The following is an 18,958-nucleotide window of genomic DNA, read 5'->3' as shown; positions in this document are numbered from 1 at the left end:
AATCACTACAAAACATTCAATGCAAAATATTCCTCCTTCAAAGCTTTGGTGGTAGAGGAGGGAAGATATGCAAATTGAACTGATATTAGTGACAACGTTAAGAGAAATTACCAGACCAGAATTTTACACCTGAAATAATGGCACTAAAGAAAATACTGCCAAGGCTCTACATTTTCTTGTTTTCGCTAATCCTGGGATTAGAGGGTCCAAGTTATTTACACCCTCACCCCAAGGTCAAGTCAATATAGTCTTCAATTGCCTGGGAGATTTGCCCTGAACAATCAGTAATAGATGAAATAAATTTGAGTGTCTTTAAACTTCTTCAAGAAGAAAGTCCATGAAGACCTAGGAGCCTTTAATTTCCCTCTCTCCATGTGTGCACTAAATACTAGCTAAAATGCTCATACATTCAAATATATCCTCCAAGTAATTTCCCTCTTACTGGAGAAGTTCTCTGCATTTGAGACAGGGTAAGGACATAAAAGCTCTAAACTACCATCTCTCTACAACCTCTACAAGTCTTAAAGGTCTCAAATATTATAATTCCCTACAAGCACATGCTAGCATTTTAAACTCTAAAGGATAGTCACTATTAGGATAGTGTATTAGTCAGGGTTCTCTAGGGAAACAGAATCAACAAGAGATATCCGTTGATAGTAAAAGATTTATTAGAGTCTCTCATGCAGACGTGGGGAAGCACAAGTCCAGGTTCTGCAGGTAGGCTGCAACCAGGAGCTCCGATGAAAGTCCAGTGAAGATTCTTGATGAGTTCTGGGAGATGCTGGCTGTCCAAAGACAAGCTGGGAAATTCTCTCTCAATGCTGGAATCACTTTCCCTTTAAAGGGATTCAACTGATTGAGTTAAGCATCACTCACTGCTGAAGGTAATCTCCCTGACTGATGTAATTATAACAAGCTATCTATGATTTACCACTGCAGTAAAGTCAATGGTGACTCAAGTCCATAAATGCCCTTGTATTACACTTAGCCCAGTGCTTTCTTGACCAAATAACAGGGGACAATTACCTGGCTGAGTTTACACAATAGCTTAACCATCACAGATAGCAAGTTGAATATATGCCAACAAATTGAAGACAACTCAACAGAAAATAACCCCGATGATAGGAAGTTCAACTCTAATATGTTAACTTTGATTTCTCATCCTCATTTCTCATTTTCAGCCACTTTTTCCCTTCCCAAGATGAAAATGACTTTCTGGTGTCGATGCAGTCAGTCAACAATGCCAGTAACAGTAATAATAAAACATGTGCATAGACCCTTGCACTTTACAAAGCACTTTCACAGGTGGCGGCTCACTGACCTTTGTTGCAGGATTCAATGAGTTAGTTAGGGTAAAGATTATTATTCATATTTGTTCTGAGATGAAGAAATTGAGGTTCTAATAGATAAAGAAACTTACTTAAAGTCATGGGAGTAGTAAATGTGAGAGCCAGGCCTTGGCTCCCACTTGAGTATTTTTTCTTAGCACAGCACTATGCCATTCAACAAACATTTGAGTGCCCATTGAGTCCAGAGCATTAAGAGGAATAAATGGCATAGAACACATGATGATTTGCCATATATGTCTCAGCACCTGAGAGGACAGTCTAAGCACAAGAATTTCGTGAACTATGAGCAATAAAGGATATATGTTGTTTATGTTGCTCGCTACCATCTCCCCAGTCCTAGACCAGAAGTTCTTAACCAAGGGTCCACAGACTGATTTCAGGGGGTCCGTGAGCTTGAACTGAAAAATGTCAACTTATTATCTTTATTTTCTCTGGCTTCCAATATTGAGTGTCATAAAACTATCTGCTGCTACATTCTGAGAAGGGCTCCAAGGTTTTCACCTGATTGGCAAAGGGGTCCATGGAACCAAAAAAGGTTAAGAACCTCTGGCCTAGTAGACACAATAGGTGCTCCATAAATATTTACAAAGTATTGGACAAAATTAATGAATGAGAAACCATACAAAGGATGAGATAGCAATAATAGTAGATACCAAGTAATATAGTGCCAAGGACACAAGTGCTTGGAAGACTGTCATTTTTCAAAATCTTCCTTAAAACAGACTATGCCCTACAACATTGGGCATAGTCAGAATGCCAGTCAGAATGCCACTTAGATCTGTGGGACCTTGAGAAAGTTATTAAATCTCTTTGAACATCAATTCATTCACTAATTAAACAAATATTTATTGGCAGTCTACTATGTGACACACACTGTCAGGGAATAATAATAATCGGCTCATCGTCTTGTTATGATGATAAAATAAGACCAGATATATAAAGTGCTTAGCATAGTGACTAGCACATAGTAGGCACTTGACATATGGTAGATTTTCTTTTTATTATTATATCTTCCAATATTTACTTTCCTGGGACAGTCCAGATAATTAAACAATTGAGGTAATAGAATGAGCAAACTATTCTATCTTCCCAACTCCAAAGCTAAACAAACAAAAACCCATGATGAAATAAATAACCAACAGAGGTTTGCACTTGGATCCACCAAACTATTTCTGCTGGTATTGGAGGAGAGTTGTCTTGCCTGGCAGCAGCCAATGTCACTGGAGGAGGCAGTCACCACCAAAGAATGCTGTAGATAAAAGAAACAGAAAATTTCTAGGGAAAAATGTTGGGCTGAAGCTGGTATTTTGCTTGGAGAAGGAAGAGAAAGCTGGAGGGTTGTGGGAAACAAAGGCATGCTGTTTCCATGTTAGCAAGTTACTTTCTGACCACTGGGTCATGCTGTCCCTGGAGATGTACATGCAGGTGGCTAATCTCTCTGGGAAACATAACATTCCAGCAGAACCTAGACTTGATATTTCAAGTAACCTGGGCAACAAGATTTATGAGTATACTTGTTTCAATAACATAATAGAACATCTTGGGCTTTAGTTACTATTTTATCCACTGTGCACTGTGTTTTCATTAATGAAGTTATGGGAATAGTTAGCTAGAATAGTTGCTGGTTCTCATGGTTGCTTGGGGTATATAAAGAAGCCCCTGATATTAATAAACTTGTCTGATGAGCTTGAGAAATCAATGCTCGCGGATCCCCTGATCCCAATCTCTCTTTGTCTTTCATTCCTGATACCCTTTGGGTCCATGACTCTGACAGAGGGTCAAGTAGGGAGTCTTTGGGGAGAGAGAACGGATAACCCATCACCTGTCTTCAAGGGCTGTTAAGGGGAAGAGGGCTAGAGTTGTTCATTATTACCCCCAAAGAGAGCAGATCTGGGTGACTGCCTTAAGGAGGAAAACTAGGATTCATAAATTGAGACATGGTTGGAATATAAGCAGACACATTAGAGAAAGGGAGGGCTGGAAAGGAGATTAGAGGCCCCCACCAAACAATCTAAAAAATGTTAAATGTCTTCTGAATAGTAGGATAGCATGAGAGTGTGGGCACATTAAGCTGAAATGAGCATTTGGGAACTGGCCTGTATCCTAAGGCCCATTTAGGTGAATGTAGGCACTAATGGGAACATGTAACAGACTTATAAACAAACTTCAGGAACTCAAACTGGGCACTGCTTCAATGAAGAGAAATTACCCAAAACCAATAAATGAAATTCAGTATTTACACTCAGTTTTGTCTTTCTTTGGGGGCAGAAGAATGAAGTAGAGAGGAGGGGTAGTCAATCCTTTGAAAGCAGGCTGAATAGGAACTAGCTTAATGGTGATAATTATGGTGCCTCATATCCAAGGCACTTCACAGTTTTCTGCATGTACACATATATCTTCTCATTCAGTCTACAGCAAAATGGTTACATTGTAAATATCATTTAACATTAAATGTAATTGCTGTGCATATATCTGAAGGAGCAGCCTGGTAACTGAACTGTGACTTCTAAGCAGAGGGAAGAAGAACCAACTAATAGGATAAGAGATCTTCAGCCAATAGGATAAGAGATTTTCAGCCAACAGGATCCATTACCCTAATTAATAATCAGCCAATCAACACCTCCCAGTTAGCACACCCCATTAACATAAAACACAAATCTAGATGCCAAACCCTAGCCAATGCTTAACCAATTAGAGCATCACAACTTAAGTCTCCATCCCCAAGGTGGCTACACATTGACACTATACATAGCAAAGCCCCAAAGCCCAGAGCAAGCTTCCATCCTCACCCCTGCTAGACTAACATCCAAGCTGCAATAGTGAGCTGAGCTGTAACACTGAGTGGTGTGTCTCCATCTTCGCCCCAGGTACACTTCCATCATTGCCCAGACCAAGCTCTAGTGGCAACACTGAGCTTTAATCAAATAAAGGTCTTTTCACTGTACTAAGGTCACGTTTCTTCATTCTGAAGTCTGCACAAACCCAGGAACAAAAGTGGCAATAGCAATAACCTTTTATTAAGCAATCCATAACAACAATTCAGTTATTCTCTTTCACTGCTCCATTAATCCTTCACTTTCTTAACAGGAGGATAGGTAAAAGTTGTTTTTTTTTTGGGTGCATTGCCAATTCTTATCTGAGCATCTTTGTCCTTGGGAATGCGTGCATCATAAAAGCACTATAGAAAAATGTTAAAAGCTTTAGAAAACTGTAAGGGAAATAAAATCTGAAGCTGAGATAAGATAAAGTTCCTAACCAAGGGGAGTATATCATAAACAAGCCAAATCAATAATACTCATTAATCAAAAGAAAGGACAAATACCAGTTTAATATGTAGCAGGAAAAGTTGCTTAAAAAGTATCTTTCAAAGATAGTTTACTTCCTAAGGTTGCCCATGATATGAAATGAATCATATGTTATGCTATATATGATATCTAATGTAAAGGTAAGAACAATTTCTTTTAAAAGGACTTCAGTGGGAAAAAAATCTCCAGATTACCCACACTCTAGAGGCATCTTCCAGAAATGATTCTTTTTTTTTTAAGATTTATTTATTTTTATTTATTTCTCTTCTCTTCCCCCCCCCCCCCAGTTGTCTGCTCTCTGTGTGTTCTTCTGGAACTGCTTCCATCCTTATCAGCAGCACCTGTGTTTCTTTGTTGTTTTATTTTTTATATTTTTTTTATTTTTTGTCTTTATTTTTTTAATGTTACAGTAAAAAAATATGAGGTCCCCATATACCTCCCACCCTCTCACCCCACTCCTCCCCCGATAACAAGAACCTCCTGCATCATCATGAGACATTCATTGCACTTGGTGAATACATCTCTGAGCACTGCTGCACCTCATGGTCAATGGTCCACACCATAGCCCACACTCTCCCACAGTCCACCCAGTGGGCCATGGGAGGACATACGTCATCTTGTTGTGTCAGCTCCATGTGTGCGGCGCCATTCCTGCGCAGGCTGCACCTTTTTCCGTGCTGGGCTGCTCTCCTTACGGGGCGCACTCCTTGTGCGTGGGGCTCCCCTACACAGGGGATACCCCTGCATGGCACAGCGCTCCTTGGGTGCATCAGCGCTGCTCATGGGCCAGCTCCACATGGGTCAAGGAGGCCAGGGTTTGAACCGCGGACTTCCCATGTGGTAGGCGGATGCCCTATTCATTGGGCCAAGTCCACTTCCCCAGAAATGATTCTATTGACTTAGAAAGAAGACTGTTGACCTTGATAACTGTAATTTTTCATGTGAGATTTACAACTTGTCAAAATTGCAACTTAAAATCTTATGCTAGACATCACCGTATCAAGTGTATATATCAAGTTTGGGTGTATTCTTTGGAGGCAAAATTCAGACAGTATGAGAAAAACTTCCTGAAATCAATGAAATGTCTTGAGGTCATAATCCGAAATTCTTTCAAATCCTTATTGTGGATTCTGTCATCTCAATGCATATTTGTAGAGTTCAAAAGAGGTACAGAGGAAGAGACCTTGTGCTTAGTAGCAAATAACACATAGAGATGAAAATTTCATGTGTTCAGACCTTGAGCTGTGATAATCTAGTATGAAATAGGCACATGAATAGGTAAGCTTGAGAACTGATATACTATAGTCAGTTTCATAACAGAGGTACAACAAATTTATGCCTGTCAATTGCTGCATGAATGTAAAGTTAAATTATGAACCAACAATCATAAAGGTAAATCATGGAAGATGCTGACAAGAAATATTGTACTACAAATATCAAATTGAACAGGAAAACAATTCCTATGCCCTAAAAAATGCCTGGTATTCCACCTATCTTTGCCTGCCTTCTCAACTTTTCTGTAATCTAAAACTTCTTTAAAAATAAAATTTTTAAAAATAAAAAAAAATTAGACAGCAAAGAAAATCCATTTCTAGAGGTTTAAGGGAAACATGGATGCTTTTAAATTTGAACATCAACAATCAATTTAATTTGGGAAATTAAATGACTGCCTTTCTTGCTACATTACATCTACCTTACAGTTGTTACTTTTGGAATATTCAAAAAAGCATTTTCTATTTTAAAAATCCATTAAATACATTTTCCAAAATATAAAAGAGAATCATTTTTGCTTTGAGTCCTGAATTTATCTTTCTAATGAGGATTATGAGAGATGGTTGACTGTCATATTACATGTACCACCAGAAGATTTCTTGGACAATCCAAGGACAGAGATTCTAAAACAGAGAGACCTAAGCTATTGTGACTGACAAGTACCCTGAAAGAATATCTTGTCATTTTAGCCTTATTTGATTTTCCTGGATTTCATTAAATTATTCTCAGCTATCTCTCAATAATGGTAATACCCATATTCCTTGAAGTATAAGAAACAATAGCACATAATTCTTATGAGAATTGGCTTTGAAATGAAACAACTCTAGGTTCCAACCCAAATTCAGATATCATTCAGCTGCATGGCCGTTGGAAAAATATCTTAACCTCCCAGAGCCTCAGTTCCTTCATCTGCAAAATATTAGAAAGAATAAAACCTATCAAAAGAGGTATTGGTTGAGAGAATTAAATGAAATAATGAAGACAAAGCACTTTACACAGTGCCTGATGCATTCAAACACACAGTGAACAGAAGTTATATTTATGTTTAATATTAATAAGTGACTTTGTAAACTCCCTGAGCAAGAGAAACTGAAACTCACAGACAAATACTTTGCCCAAGTTATTTAGAGAGACCAGCAATGTTTCCAGTCCCTACGCTTTACTATGACATGGAGCTGCTGAGTTTATGGGCACTAGATTCAACTCAACCTAGAGAAAATAATATAATGGGAGCAATGATTTATGCTGACCATTTATCCCACTTCTTCAGGTATAAAAAAAGAAAGAGAAGAATAGGTCTAATATGTACCAGGTACTATAGGTACACTATACATACTTGAAATACTTTATAGTCAGCCTGACTATCTACCTATCTATAACTTCTCATTGAATTCTTACAAGAAAAAGCCAATTCAAAGTATCAAATGAAAATTTAAAAATTAATCTAATAAACATATCCAATTTCATATCAACTTTTTCAGAAGGCTTAAAAATATTATTTATAAGGAAAAGGTCTTCACAGTGACTTAGACCTATTGTGACTCTAGCAATGGAAGAAATTGTATCATTGATGTGGAGACAGTGGCCACAGAAGTTCCTGAGGGCAGGGAGAGGGAAGAAGAGGTGTGATGTGGGGGCATTTTCAGGACTTGGAGTTGTCCTGAATGATATTGCAGGGACAGATGCTGGACATCATATATCCTGTCATAACCCACTGAACGGACTGGGGGAGAGTATAAACTACAATGTAAACTACAATACATACAGTGCAGCAATGCTCCAAAATATATTCACCAAATGCAATGAATGTGCCAAAATGATGAAAGAGGTTGTTGATGTGGGAAGAATGGGGTGGGGTGAGGTGTGGGGTATATGGGAACCTCTCATATATTTTTAATGTAACATTTTTGTGATCTATGCATCTTTTAAAAAATAAACAAATAATTTTTAAAAATGAAGAAATTAAGGGATATAGAATTATACTTTTCTTTGCACAAAATTAATAACCACAGCAATTAATAGCTACAATAAATACTAGGTATCATGCTAAGCAATACCTAAACAAAACATTCCAGGCAATACCTCAGTTAATTTTCACAATGCTACTTGGTAGATACTATAGACACATTTTGCAAAAGAGGTAACTGTGGTGCCAGAGCTTGAAGAGCCATCTGTCTAATTTCACAGGCAACACTCTTAACCTCTATATCAATATTTCTCAAAAAGTTGTACAAGAATCATGAACATCAGAAATCTTTCCTGAGGGATAGTGATTAGGTCCCAAGAAGAAGACTACTTGTTTTAAAACAAAATGTCTAGGAGAAAATCTGTTACCTTGGGTTTGGTGATGAGTTTTTAGATACAAGACCAAAAGCACAATCCACAAAATAAAAAAAAAGTTAAATTGTGTCTTATTTTTCAATCTAAAACAAATACCCTACACAGGGTTGGCTTTAACAACAGGGATTTTTTTTGCTCACGTTTTCAGAAGCTAGAAGCCTTTGTTCCTATCAAGGTCCATAATTTTATAGTTGGCCAGAAATCTTAGGGTTCCTTGCATTTCTAGTCATATGGAGATGTCCTCTCCTTTCCTTTCTAGGTTCCCACTGACTTCCTGCTTCTGGCTCCTCCCCATGACTTTCTCTTCCTAACATCTCCATTACTAGAACACATCTTCAGTTGGCCAAAACTTAACCAAAAATATCATCTTCAAACCCTCTTCTTTACAATGGGTTCAAACCCACAGGCCTGGCATTAAGATTAAGAACATGTTTTTCTGAGGAACATAATTCATCACAAATATGCAGTTATTAAAAATTTAAACTTTGGTCACAGGCCCCACATGAGTGGATTACAACACATGGCAGCTGCCTGGAGAGAAGGAGCAGGCTTCCTGTATCAGAGCTGCTGTGCCCCAGGACTGAGACCTTAGGGAGAAGGAGTTAAGAAGATGGCAGACAATCCCAGTGCTTCCAACGGGAATGTGGAGATCTGGAGGATCAAGAAGGTCATCAAGGGAACGAGTGTTGTTGGGGGGGGGGGGAGAGGGGGGGTGGGGGGGTGGGGTTGAATGGGACCTCACATATATATTTTTAATGTAATATTATTACAAATTCAATAAAAAATAAAAAAATTAAAAAAAAAAAAAAAAAAAAAAAAAAAGAAGGTCATCAAGAGTTTGAGTTGGCTGGTGGGTGAGCACGGTGTCTCCCTCACCCACTCCTTTTCCAGAACATCCCAGGATGGCCACCCCTGGGTCACATGGCCAGATGAAGAGAACCAGGCACTAGCCAATTCCCACATTCTGGACCTCTGAGGGTGGCACAAACATGATTTCCTTGATTATTCCTCTAAAGACCAGATTTCAAGAATGGCAAAAAAAAAAATGTTAGCAGATGAGTTTGTAACTGCATTTAATATTAAGTCATGACTAAATTGCCTTTGAGTCCTGGGAGCCATTACATCCGTACAACAAACTCACAAACTTTATAACAAAGTGCATCCAAATGGTCTGGTTGTTTACGTTGGAAAAATTATAAGGAAAGAAGGAAAGGAAAAGAAAGTCAACATTGACTATGAGCCTTTCAAACCAATTAATATGTCATTGTATTTGCATGACAACAAATTCCACACAGAGGCTCTTACAGCTCTCGTTTCAGATGATATCATGTTTGGTTTCATTGTAACAGGTGGTAGTGCTGCACTTTTGGGCACACTCCAAGGAAATACAAGAGAAGTCCTGCACAAATTCATGGTGGATCTCCTAAAGGACCCCGGTAAAGAAGATAAGACCGCTTTGTGTTTTGCCCTTTTAAGAATGGAAAAATGGAATAGTTATGTTCACAAAGTAGCTGAGACTACTGTTCAGCTGTTTATTTCTGGGGACAAAGTGAATGTAGCTGGATCAGCTGACTTTAAAATTGAACTAAGTCAATCTGATATGTTTGATCAGAGGTTACAATCAAAAGTTTTAAAATCAGTTGGTATCTCCCATGGTACTGAAAACGGATTCAACCAAGCTATTGAGTTATTGACTGAAGTTCTTCCCAATGTGAAATTTATTCATGAGAAGAAATTAATAGGATGACATTTATATGAAATCAGCGAGGACACTAAAAGTACTGTTTTAGAGTTGAAGATACACTAAAGGCTTTGGAAATGGGAGCTGTAGAGATTCTAATACTCTATGAAAATCTGGATACAACGAGATATGTTCTTCATTGCCAAGGCACAGGAGAAAATTCTTTAACTCCAGATCAGAAAAGGATAAATCTCATTTCACAGGAAAAGAGACAGGACAGGAACATGAGCTGATTGAGAGCATGTTTCTGCCAGAATGGTTTGCTAAAAACTATAAAAAATTTGGAACTACAGATAAGTCACACAAAGGATCCCAGTTGGTGAAAGGATTTGGTGGAATTGGAGGTATCTTGTGTTACTGAGTAGATTTCCAGAGAATAGAATACCAAAAAAGAGATGATTAATTTTTTTACCTTAATGACTACAAAGTAGTTAACATGGGTCTGGAAAACTGTGCCTCAAACTCCAGCATTCAACTCAAAGAGCATACTGTTGTAGGAATCCAAAAAGACCCCTGCCTTACAACTGGAACATTTCCAGAACTTAACCCATGAGCATTGGGTGGTGAAAAGAAAACTAAAACAAAACTAGACCTAACCCTATTCTTTGGTTTGTTGTGATGTCAGTACAGCAGTCTGAAACTAAATTCCTAAATGCCACTTGGGACTAATTTTAAAAATAATTCCAGTTTTTACTTTTACTCAATGGTCAAATTTGTTGCTCTTGTATTTTATGTTAAAAATGATTTTTTAACCTTCATACATAGAAGCAAAAATAATTTAACTGCTATAAACCTTCAAAAATTAATAGAAATGAGATTATCCTGGATTGTTTACTGTTTTGACTGGAGAAAAATTAAATTGTTGCATTTCACAGTGGCCCGTTTACATCGAATTCTCAGTTTAGACTGCATGAGAAGAAATATATGTGGTGAAATGTTGGGAAAAAAACTAAAAACTTCTGATCTGTGAAAGACTCTATTTAGAGAATGAAAAGACAACCATAGGCTGAGAGAAAATATTTGCAAAACACATATCTGATAAAGGGCTTGTAATCAAAATATATAAAGAAATTTTAAAACACAACAATAGGAAAACCAACAACCTAATTAAAACAATGGGTGAACTATCTCAACATACACCTTACCCAAAACCAAAGAAGATATACAGATAGAAAATAAGCAGATGAAAATATGCTCAATATCATTTGTCATTAAAGAAATGCAAATTACAACAATGAGATACCACGAAAGGCATATAAGACTGGCTAAAATCTACAACACCTGACAATACCAATTACTGGCTAGGATATAGAGCAACAGGAACACTCATTCACTGCCGTTTGGAATGTTAAATGATACAGTCACTTTGGAGACAGCTTAGTATTTTCTTACAAAGCTAAACATAATCTTACCACATGACCCAGCAACTGCCCATTTAGGTATTCACCAAACTGATTTGAAAACTTATATCCAGGCAAAAATCTACATTCAAATGTTTATGGCAGCTTTATTTATAAGCACCAAGAATGAGAAGCAACCAAGAAGCCTTGCAATAAGTGAATGGATAAACAAACTATGGTGCATCTATACAATGGAATATTATTCATCAATAAAGCTTAATGAGCTACAAAGCCTTGAAATGACATGGAGGAGTCCTGAATGCATATTTTTAAGAACCCAGTCTAAAAGGCTACATACTGTATGATTCCAATTATAGGACATTCTGGAAATGGCAAAACTCTAGAAACAATAAAAAAATAAGTAGTTGCTAGGGATGCTAGGAAGAAGAGGAAGGTTGAATGAGTGAAATATAAAGATTTTTTATGGCAAAGGAGCTCTTCTCTGTGATATGGTAATGGTGGATACATGATACTATGCACTTGTCTAAAGCTACATAATTTTAGAGTTCAAATAGTATACCTTAATGCTTGGATATTTTAAAAACTCATTTTGGAGGGCAGAAGATCCAAGAATGGAATCCAGACTACAGCAAAATCATCTAACAAATTTATGAAACAACTTCACTGAAGGGAATGGAGGGAAAAGGTGCTGATTTTAATATAAACTTTAGAAATGAGTTGATACTATAAGACTAAAGGTAAAAGGAAAAGGACAGAAAAGCAGTTGTACCTTGTGGTATAAATTAATAATTATTAAACTACTATACATGTATTCTGGAATTGAATAATTAGGTAAAAGGATGGTAGATGGTGGAAGCAAGGATTCTCACTCTTAGAGTAGAAGATTACAGACAAGCAACAATTAAAGCTAGAATCCATGTGGTAATGAATTAGAGTTGAATACATCAGCATGAACACACCTCTCTAAATAGAAATAACAGATGGATATACAGACATATGTACAGATATGTGTTTTGTGACAGTTTGAAATTGTGTGACTCATAGAAGAGATCATGTTCTTTAAACTAATCCATTCCTGTGGGTGTGGGATGATTTGATTGAATTAGATTCAGTTAAGGTACGTTTTGATTAGATCATCTTTTGATTAGATCACTTTAGGACCTTTTGATTGGACTATGTCAGTGAAGTGTGACACTGATTGGGTCTCTGCTCTTTCCTGGAGCTATATAAACCTGAAAGCAGAAACATACAGAGAAAGACACAAAGTATAACCCTGCCATGTGAGAGAGAGGACTATAGGAAGACAGAGAGGCTGAGAGAGTGACCAAAGACTGGAATCAGCAGAGCAGGCCTGAAGTGATGAGAAGCCAGGTTGCCTTGCCACTGTGGTAGGAGTCCATGATTGGACCAGCAGCCAACCTTTGGTGAGAAAGTATCCCTGATGATGCCTTGATTTTGACATTTTCTTGGTCTTGGAACTGTATGCTTTTACCCTTATAAATCTCCATTATAATAGCCAATCCATTTCTGTTATTTTGCATTGGCAGCCATCAGCAAAATAAACATGTATATACCCAGGTTGGTACATCCACAGGTATAATTGCTTTATTAGCTGAGAGGGCGTAGAAGCAATGGAGTACCAAAAACAACAAGCATATCTAGTATCCATATCTTGGTTTCTAAATCTACCCTCCAATAAAAGAACTCATAGTTCCTTGGAGGAATAGGTGATCCTAGGACTGGGGAAAGAAATATACAAAATGAATCTGGATCATTTTGTAGTGTCAGAAAATAATAAAATGCTTTAAAAAGAAAAAAATTACCCCACAATGACGAGGATATATCAAAGAGACAGAGGAGCCAACTGAAAGGGCAAGAAATGGCCAAAACAAAATGATATAAGCAATGAAGTAAATATAATAGCATTGGGTTATAACCCAGACTATAAAAGAAATGACCATAAATATTTATACTGATATAAATAAATGATGAAGAGGTAAATGAGGAAGAATAGAAAAATCCCCCCTGCAAAAGAATTATAAATAATTTATATATATATACACTCCAAGGAAAAGAACCATATCTCCCAACTCATTAGATGTGTACTGCACATATTGCAGTATGGAAATGAGGGAAAAAGTAGTAACTTTATAGTGGGGAACCTCAATAAAAATCACCTAAGCCAGGTGATCAAGGTCAACAGTAATAAGTCATGTTGACAGCATGTACCCCTGATGAGAACCTCTCTGGTCTTCCTCCCAAAAACCCATTTCCCCAGTCTACTCATGAGAAAAATGTCAGACAAATCCTAAGTGAGGTATATTCTACAAAATTCCCTTACCAGTACTCCTCAAAACTGGGAAAGTCATTAAAAAAAAAAAAACAAACAAGGAAATTCTAAGAAAGTTCACAACAAAGAGACGTCTACAGAGACGTGATAGCTAAAAGCAATGTGGGGTCCTGGATGGGATCCTGGAGCAGATAAAGGACATCAGGGAAATTATGGAACTCTAAATTAAGTATGGGCTTTACTTAATAATAACATATCAATATTGGTTCATCAATTGTGGCCAATGTGCCATACTAAAGTAAGATGTCAATAATAGGACAAATGAAACTGGGTGAGAGGATATGGGAATTATTTGTACTATTTTCACTACTTTTCTCTAAATCTAAAACTACTCAGTGATTAAGTTTATTTTTAAAAAAGAAAAGATGTCTAGGGTCTAGTCCAGGAAAATGAATCAGAGATTTTCAGAGTAGGAACTGTAATCTATTTACATGCTAAAATTGCTCCTGGCTGAGTCTAATACATACTAAAGGTTGAGAACCACTGTTCTAATCTATTTATCTAGATCTATATTTATATCTATATCTATATCTATATCTATGGTAAAGGTTAACTGAGGTAGGGGGACAGCACTAGCACAACCTATTGCCTTTCCCTGGGACCCACAAATACATCCTGTGCTCAGGACCAGGTATGCCAGCCTGGTGGCATATAACACAATCCTTTGGTGGATAAGGGGACTGCCACTATGATTCCTTTCCCTATTGTTGTGAGCATATGTAAATATTCACTGGAGACAATCTGGCTCTGGTGGGCATGTTTTATGACTGATGGTTTATCTGTCCCTGGGAGGGAGTAGGAAGTGGAGTTCTCCACTATGGATGGCAGCACATGAAGACAAGAGAAGGGTTCTATGAATATAATATCTCCCTGCATAGATCACAGATTGAAACGTGCTGGGGGAACTGATGCCCACTAATGAAGCTAACCTTGCTCTGATTCTTCTCTATATGAATAAAATATTGTTCCATCCATCCAGTGCTGTGTGAGTCATGCTTCTATAGGCCATCTAACAAGGATACTGAAGTAGGATGAGATCACTTTAAGTGTCTCTCCTTCTTACCAACATTAACAGTAATAAATGTAAAATACTGCATTTTTGTGTAAGCATTATTTGCAGTTATTAAAAAAAAAACAAACAGAGAACTAGCTAAAACACCATTCCTGAAAGGAGGTATCTGGGGCTTTCACATGCCATGAAATAAGTCAGGGAGAGAGCCAACAATGTGCTACAAGATGTCAAGTCTGGAAACGCCAGCAGAAAGTGCAGTGCCACTGTATTCAGTGTGTGCTAGAATAAAGTTGGACAACCACATTCCATTCACGTGTGCCACATCTTTGGGAAGTGGGAGAACTGCCACTTAAACCAGGTGTTCTTAACCTAGGATCGACAAATAGACTTCAAGAGGACCATCAATACCCAGAAATTACTCTAAATTTAATATTTATGTCCATATATTCACTTTTTCTAAAGAGAGGGTCCTTATGTTTCTTCATAGCCTCAAAGTATTATTTTAATTTCCGTGATAGTTAAGAACCATGGGATCTACCATGTGTCCCGAGGAGTATAATAACGATGAAGTGGGGGTCTAGAAATCTTTCCTTACTCAATAAGATGCAATTCTAGGTAATATCTGAGACTACCAAATCCACAAATGGTATTCGCATGTCATTACAGATAGTTACTATACATATAAATACCAGAAAAAGATATATCAACCAGGAAAAGTTATCTCTCAAAAAACCTTTAATAAAAATATAATACAGTGACCTGAAACACAAAAAGAACATTACTTTATTATTATTATGAAATACCTTTCATTTGATGTTTCAATTGATCTGCATAGTCCTTATACACATAGTGAGCCTCAACTTCCCAGAAAGTTAAGGTAAATGATTATAAAGTTCTGGGACTTTTTTTGTACTTTCTTAAATAGATAGTGACTACGTGGATGCTGGTGGGAATGTAAGTCTGTAACCCCTTTGAAAAAAGCAATTTGAAAGTATGCATCAAGAGCCTTAAAAAATGGCTTCCTCTGATGGAAGTCTATCCTAAGGAGTTGTGTATGTTTATTGCTGAATTATTAGCCATTATTAAAAAATAATAAGGAAAAGAAATGAAAGAAACTCAATCCTGAAACAGGAGAGTTTTTTTAAGAGAACTGTGATAAATCCACTTGATGGAAAGGTATGCTGTCATTAAAATGTTTATAAGGCATTTACAATGAGTGTTAATTTAAAAAAATAATATAAAAATTATATGTGACATGGCATTATAACTATTTAGAATTAAACATAACAAGATTTGAAGGATATATTTCAAGAATGTTTCCAAGCGTTCTTTATTTTTCCATACTTTCCAAAATGTTCTATAGTCAGCATATTATTATGGCTGAAGTCTAAATAGATAGAGTTGGACTAACTGCCTTCCCCAAGGCCCCTGACCGTAATAATGGAGTGAGAGCTCAAGAGTTTGCCAGAAGATATCCCTGAGGAAGTGTTCCAGTGACATTGCTGATTACATAAAACTTTTATGGCCAAATCACTCCTGACCCCCTTTTACATCATGGGGACAATGTTGAGAACAATGTTGTTGTGTTGTTTTAGTTGCAGTTTGCACTTGTTCCTGCATCTCAATTGGTTTCACATTTTTTCAAGCAGGCTGACAGATTTCATTGATAAGGAGACAATGAGCCCAAACAGATTCAGACAGTTTATAACGTATACTGACAACAAAAACAATACCAGCAGTGCATCAACTTCCTACATTCCTTGTCCACAGATTATGCTGAAACAAAGGGGTCAGATGAAAGATAACATGACCAAGAGGTTGCCCACTGGCTGAGGAACCCACTCTAGACTGTACATGAGTGGTTTGAGTCTGGAACTCTACCCTAAGTTAGGTATGAGGTAGAATGCCCCATGCCTCACCAGAATTGGGAAGCAGATGAGGAAGATACCAAACTGCCTTTTGGCAGCTTCCTGCCAGATAGGGACATGAATGAGAACCAACATTTCTCCCCCACCCTGAGATGACTCCATCTGTCTGCTCATTGTATGCTTATTATCTGCTCACTGGCTCTGTTTTGTTGTGGCTGCTCATTGTCTCCACTCATTGTGTCCACTCGTTGTCTTTGCTTGTTGTGTCTGTTCGTGTCCACTCACTGCCTGCTTGTCTTCTTTAGGAGGCACCAGGAACCAAACTTGGGACCTCCCATGTGGGAAGTGGGTGCCGAACTGCTTGAGCTACATCCACTCCCAGCTCGTTGTGTTTGCTCATCATGTCTATTCATTCATCAGCTCATTGCAGCAGCTCATTCATCAGCTCACTGCATCTGTTTGACTTCTTTAGGAGGCACTGGGAACTGAACCTGGGACCTCACATGTGGGTGGCCCTATAGTTTGAGCCACATCTACTCCCAGAAACAACCTTTTAACAGTCCTCAGAAGACTGCCCATCTTGTCATGTTCCTAGGCAGATCACAAGGAGTTCTGCCAAGATTTGCGTGAGACTGCAGTTGAGACTTGACTATGTGGCCTATGTGGAGACATGCAAGGGTTGTCAGGGTACTGGAATGGATCTACTTCTCTATACATTTGGCCAACCCCCTTTCAATGTCAAAAGTGTCCTCATTTGGACATTGAGTTTTATAATAACAAGAGAATTAACTCCAATACCTAAAAAGGATATTCAACTACTTTTTCACAAAACGCAACACACACAGGTAGTTTGAGATATAGGTGGGGGAGGAGAATGGATGGAGGAATACAAAACCACCTTTAGTTTATTTGTTAGTGTGTTTTTCGAACTTATCAAAAATGATTCTGAGGTTTATGGAGCAATAGCTGGGCATGACTAGCCAAGCAAACTAAAATAGATAGATAGATAGGTAGATAGATAGATAGGTAGATAGATAGATAGATAGATAGATAGATAGATAGATAGATAGATAGATAGATAAAGTAACAGTAGTTGCATAAAGTAATCCTGGTTGTATTAATCAGCCAAAGGGGTGCTGACGCAAAATACCAGAAATCAGTTGGTTTTTATAAAGGGTGTTTATTTGGGGTAGGAGCTTACAGTTATGAGGACATAAAGTATAAGTTACTTCACTCACCAAAGTATATTTACACATGTTAGAGCAAGACGGCTGCCAATGGCTGCAAGGGTTCAGGCTTCCTGGATTCTACCCTTCCAGGGTCTTGCTTCTCTCAGGGCACAAAGTTCCTTCATTTCCAGGGCTTGCTTCTTCATGGGCTCAGGGTTCCCCTCTACCTGGGGCTGGCTGCTCTTTCCTCTGTGAACTTACTCCCTGGGGTTCCAGTTTAAGGCTTCAGAATCAAACTCCAGCATCAAAACTCCAACATCAGAAACCCCCAAACTCTGTGCTTTGCCATGCCTTTTATCTGTGAGTCCTACCCACCAAGTGGTGATGACACAATGCCCTAATGATGTTACCTAATCAAAGCCCTAATCATAACTTAATCATGCCAAGGTACAGACCAGATTACTAACATAATTCAGTACCTATTTTTGGAATTCATAATCATATCAAACTGCTATACTCAACCCTCAGAATTCCAAAAGACATCACAATATTCGAAAAAACATTAAATCAGTAACATTGCAAGTACTAAATCATATCACAATCAATTTAAAGAAATACAGTTTGTCTTGGGGCAAAGTCTTGTCTGCTATAGACCTCTGAAACTTACAAAACAATTTTTCTGTTTCCAATACACAAATGGGCAAAGGATAAACATTTTCATTACAATAAGGAAAAATTGGGAGGGAAACATGAGTCATGTGTCCTCTATAGTTCAGGAAACCTGCAGGGCATCCTCCATTCGATTACAGTCTGAGTCATTCTTAAGATGACGGTTTCTTCTCCTTGGGACCTTATGGGAACCCACCCTTTCCATAGGCTTGCCCAATGGCCATTTTCTTGGTTCCACCATCATCAAGCATCTGGGTGTCGACCGAGCTCAAGACCTCTCCCTCCAGGAGTGTTGGGGTGATTGCCACATCTTACCCTATCTTTGGGTTAGAATCAAAAACCCCCCTAGTACAGTGATGTGATGATATCATTCCCCCTAACCTTTGGCATATAGGCTCAACCCTCTCAGAGCAATGAGTTGACCACTTGGCCTTCCTTAATGTATTGCATGCAGGCTCAATCCTCTCAGAGCAATGAGTTGACCACCTGGCCTTCCTTAATTCATGGGGGACAGGTCCACCC

General features: G+C 38.0%; 1 pseudogene; it reads left to right on the top strand.

The window, feature by feature from the left end:
- Positions 1 to 8,876: 8,876 nt before the first annotated feature.
- LOC101439446 (eukaryotic peptide chain release factor subunit 1 pseudogene) lies at positions 8,877 to 10,560 on the top strand (annotated as a pseudogene).
- Positions 10,561 to 18,958: the final 8,398 nt, after the last annotated feature.

The sequence above is a fragment of the Dasypus novemcinctus genome, chromosome X, assembly GCF_030445035.2.
Source record: "Dasypus novemcinctus isolate mDasNov1 chromosome X, mDasNov1.1.hap2, whole genome shotgun sequence".
Classification (NCBI taxonomy): domain Eukaryota; kingdom Metazoa; phylum Chordata; class Mammalia; order Cingulata; family Dasypodidae; genus Dasypus; species Dasypus novemcinctus.
Note: the sequence above shows the minus strand (reverse complement) of the source record. Positions and strands in the feature narration are given on the sequence as shown.